The sequence below is a fragment of the Taudactylus pleione genome, unplaced genomic scaffold, assembly GCF_031769625.1.
Source record: "Taudactylus pleione unplaced genomic scaffold, aTauple2 ptg000580l, whole genome shotgun sequence".
NCBI lineage: Eukaryota > Metazoa > Chordata > Amphibia > Anura > Myobatrachidae > Taudactylus > Taudactylus pleione.
Window position 1 is genome coordinate 260,593 of NW_028284982.1, and position 5,753 is coordinate 266,345.

A 5,753-nucleotide genomic window follows, 5' to 3' on the forward strand; every position below is an offset into this window, starting at 1 on the left:
ATAGGACAGAAATGCAGGTTCTCTGTACAGGTGATATAAGGTATAACCTGGATCTGTGCTGTCACCTCAGTCATCATTATAAGTGTCATTATATTATTCTCATTTACACCCCAGTAATAGGACAGAAATGCAGGTTCTATGTACAGGTGATATAAGGTATAACCTGGATCTGTGCTATCACCTCAGTCATCATTATAAGTGTCATTATATTATTCTCATTTACACCCCAGTAATAGGACAGAAATGCAGGTTCTATGTACAGGTGATATAAGGTATAACCTGGATCTGTGCTATCACCTCAGTCATCAGTATAAGTGTCATTATATTATTCTCATTTATACCCCAGTAATAGGACAGAAATGCAGGTTCTCTGTACATGTGATATAAGGTATAACCTGGATCTGTGCTATCACCTCAGTCATCATTATAAGTGTCATTATATTATTCTCATTTACACCCCAGTAATAGGACAGAAATGCAGGTTCTATGTACAGGTGATATAAGGTATAACCTGGATCTGTGCTATCACCTCAGTCATCAGTATAAGTGTCATTATATTATTCTCATTTATACCCCAGTAATAGGACAGAAATGCAGGTTCTATGTACAGGTGATATAAGGTATAACCTGGATCTGTGCTGTCACCTCAGTCATCATTATAAGTGTCATTATATTATTCTCATTTATACCCCAGTAATAGGACAGAAATGCAGGTTCTATGTACATGTGATATAAGGTATAACCTGGATCTGTGCTATCACCTCAGTCATCAGTATAAGTGTCATTATATTATTCTCATTTATACCCCAGTAATAGGACAGAAATGCAGGTTCTATGTACAGGTGATATAAGGTATAACCTGGATCTGTGCTGTCACCTCAGTCATCATTATAAGTGTCATTATATTATTCTCATTTATACCCCAGTAATAGGACAGAAATGCAGGTTCTATGTACATGTGATATAAGATATAACCTGGATCTGTGCTGTCACCTCAGTCATCAGTATAAGTGTCATTATATTATACTCATTTATACCCCAGTAATAGGACAGAAATGCAGGTTCTCTGTACATGTGATATAAGGTATAACCTGGATCTGTGCTATCACCTCAGTCATCAGTATAAGTGTCATTATATTATTCTCATTTACACCTCAGTAATAGGACAGAAATGCAGGTTCTATGTACATGTGATATAAGATATAACCTGGATCTGTGCTGTCACCTCAGTCATCATTATAAGTGTCATTATATTATTCTCATTTACACCCCAGTAATAGGACAGAAATGCAGGTTCTATGTACAGGTGATATAAGGTATAACCTGGATCTGTGCTGTCACCTCAGTCATCATTATAAGTGTCATTATATTATTCTCATTTACACCCCAGTAATAGAACAGAAATGCAGGTTCTATGTACATGTGATATAAGGTATAACCTGGATCTTTGCTGTCACCTCAGTCATCAGTATAAGTGTCATTATATTATTCTCATTTACACCCCAGTAATAGGACAGAAATGCAGGTTCTATGTACAGGTGATATAAGGTATAACCTGGATCTGTGCTATCACCTCAGTCATCAGTATAAGTGTCATTATATTATTCTCATTTATACCCCAGTAATAGGACAGAAATGCAGGTTCTATGTACAGGTGATATAAGGTATAACCTGGATCTGTGCTATCACCTCAGTCATCATTATAAGTGTCATTATATTATTCTCATTTACACCCCAGTAATAGGACAGAAATGCAGGTTCTATGTACAGGTGATATAAGGTATAACCTGGATCTGTGCTATCACCTCAGTCATCATTATAAGTGTCATTATATTATTCTCATTTACACCCCAGTAATAGGACAGAAATGCAGGTTCTATGTACAGGTGATATAAGGTATAACCTGGATCTGTGCTGTCACCTCAGTCATCATTATAAGTGTCATTATATTATTCTCATTTACACCCCAGTAATAGGACAGAAATGCAGGTTCTATGTACAGGTGATATAAGATATAACCTGGATCTGTGCTGTCACCTCAGTCATCATTATAAGTGTCATTATATTATTCTCATTTACACCCCAGTAATAGGACAGAAATGCAGGTTCTATGTACAGGTGATATAAGGTATAACCTGGATCTGTGCTGTCACCTCAGTCATCATTATAAGTGTCATTATATTATTCTCATTTACACCCCAGTAATAGAACAGAAATGCAGGTTCTATGTACATGTGATATAAGGTATAACCTGGATCTTTGCTGTCACCTCAGTCATTAGTATAAGTGTCATTATATTATTCTCATTTACACCCCAGTAATAGGACAGAAATGCAGGTTCTATGTACATGTGATATAAGATATAACCTGGATCTGTGCTGTCACCTCAGTCATCAGTATAAGTGTCATTATATTATTCTCATTTACACCCCAGTAATAGGACAGAAATGCAGGTTCTATGTACATGTGATATAAGGTATAACCTGGATCTGTGCTGTCACCTCAGTCATCATTATAAGTGTCATTATATTATTCTCATTTACACCCCAGTAATAGGACAGAAATGCAGGTTCTCTGTACAGGTGATATAAGGTATAACCTGGATCTGTGCTATCACCTCAGTCATCAGTATAAGTGTCATTATATTATTCTCATTTATACCCCAGTAATAGGACAGAAATGCAGGTTCTATGTACAGGTGATATAAGGTATAACCTGGATCTGTGCTATCACCTCAGTCATCATTATAAGTGTCATTATATTATTCTCATTTACACCCCAGTAATAGGACAGAAATGCAGGTTCTATGTACAGGTGATATAAGGTATAACCTGGATCTGTGCTATCACCTCAGTCATCATTATAAGTGTCATTATATTATTCTCATTTATACCCCAGTAATAGGACAGAAATGCAGGTTCTATGTACAGGTGATATAAGGTATAACCTGGATCTGTGCTATCACCTCAGTCATCAGTATAAGTGTCATTATATTATTCTCATTTACACCCCAGAAATAGGACAGAAATGCAGGTTCTATGTACAGGTGATATAAGGTATAACCTGGATCTGTGCTGTCACCTCAGTCATCATTATAAGTGTCATTATATTATTCTCATTTACACCCCAGAAATAGGACAGAAATGCAGGTTCTATGTACAGGTGATATAAGGTATAACCTGGATCTGTGCTATCACCTCAGTCATCATTATAAGTGTCATTATATTATTCTCATTTATACCCCAGTAATAGGACAGAAATGCAGGTTCTCTGTACATGTGATATAAGGTATAACCTGGATCTGTGCTGTCACCTCAGTCATCATTATAAGTGTCATTATATTATTCTCATTTACACCCCAGTAATAGGACAGAAATGCAGGTTCTATGTACAGGTGATATAAGGTATAACCTGGATCTGTGCTATCACCTCAGTCATCAGTATAAGTGTCATTATATTATTCTCATTTATACCCCAGTAATAGGACAGAAATGCAGGTTCTATGTACAGGTGATATAAGGTATAACCTGGATCTGTGCTGTCACCTCAGTCATCATTATAAGTGTCATTATATTATTCTCATTTATACCCCAGTAATAGGACAGAAATGCAGGTTCTCTGTACAGGTGATATAAGGTATAACCTGGATCTGTGCTGTCACCTCAGTCATCAGTATAAGTGTCATTATATTATTCTCATTTATACCCCAGTAATAGGACAGAAATGCAGGTTCTATGTACATGTGATATAAGGTATAACCTGGATCTGTGCTGTCACCTCAGTCATCATTATAAGTGTCATTATATTATTCTCATTTACAACCCAGTAATAGGACAGAAATGCAGGTTCTATGTACAGGTGATATAAGGTATAACCTGGATCTGTGCTATCACCTCAGTCATCAGTATAAGTGTCATTATATTATTCTCATTTATACCCCAGTAATAGGACAGAAATGCAGGTTCTATGTACATGTGATATAAGGTATAACCTGGATCTGTGCTATCACCTCAGTCATCAGTATAAGTGTCATTATATTATTCTCATTTATACCCCAGTAATAGGACAGAAATGCAGGTTCTCTGTACAGGTGATATAAGGTATAACCTGGATCTGTGCTGTCACCTCAGTCATCAGTATAAGTGTCATTATATTATTCTCATTTATACCCCAGTAATAGGACAGAAATGCAGGTTCTATGTACAGGTGATATAAGGTATAACCTGGATCTGTGCTGTCACCTCAGTCATCAGTATAAGTGTCATTATTTTATTCTCATTTACACCCCAGTAATAGGACAGAAATGCAGGTTCTATGTACAGGTGATATAAGGTATAACCTGGATCTGTGCTGTCACCTCAGTCATCATTATAAGTGTCATTATATTATTCTCATTTATACCCCAGTAATAGGACAGAAATGCAGGTTCTCTGTACAGGTGATATAAGGTATAACCTGGATCTGTGCTATCACCTCAGTCATCATTATAAGTGTCATTATATTATTCTCATTTACACCCCAGTAATAGGACAGAAATGCAGGTTCTATGTACAGGTGATATAAGGTATAACCTGGATCTGTGCTATCACCTCAGTCATCAGTATAAGTGTCATTATATTATTCTCATTTATACCCCAGTAATAGGACAGAAATGCAGGTTCTATGTACAGGTGATATAAGGTATAACCTGGATCTGTGCTGTCACCTCAGTCATCATTATAAATGTCATTATATTATTCTCATTTATACCCCAGTAATAGGACAGAAATGCAGGTTCTATGTACATGTGATATAAGGTATAACCTGGATCTGTGCTGTCACCTCAGTCATCATTATAAGTGTCATTATATTATTCTCATTTATACCCCAGTAATAGGACAGAAATGCAGGTTCTATGTACATGTGATATAAGGTATAACCTGGATCTGTGCTATCACCTCAGTCATCATTATAAGTGTCATTATATTATTCTCATTTATACCCCAGTAATAGGACAGAAATGCAGGTTCTATGTACAGGTGATATAAGGTATAACCTGGATCTGTGCTGTCACCTCAGTCATCAGTATAAGTGTCATTATATTATTCTCATTTATACCCCAGTAATAGGACAGAAATGCAGGTTCTATGTACAGGTGATATAAGGTATAACCTGGATCTGTGCTGTCACCTCAGTCATCATTATAAATGTCATTATATTATTCTCATTTATACCCCAGTAATAGGACAGAAATGCAGGTTCTATGTACAGGTGATATAAGGTATAACCTGGATCTGTGCTATCACCTCAGTCATCAGTATAAGTGTCATTATATTATTCTCATTTACACCCCAGTAATAGGACAGAAATGCAGGTTCTATGTACAGGTGATATAAGGTATAACCTGGATCTGTGCTATCACCTCAGTCATCAGTATAAGTGTCATTATATTATTCTCATTTATACCCCAGTAATAGGACAGAAATGCAGGTTCTATGTACATGTGATATAAGGTATAACCTGGATCTGTGCTGTCACCTCAGTCATCATTATAAGTGTCATTATATTATTCTCATTTATACCCCAGTAATAGGACAGAAATGCAGGTTCTATGTACAGGTGATATAAGGTATAACCTGGATCTGTGCTGTCACCTCAGTCATCAGTATAAGTGTCATTATATTATTCTCATTTACACCTCAGTAATAGGACAGAAATGCAGGTTCTATGTACAGGTGATATAAGATATAACCTGGATCTGTGCTGTCACCTCA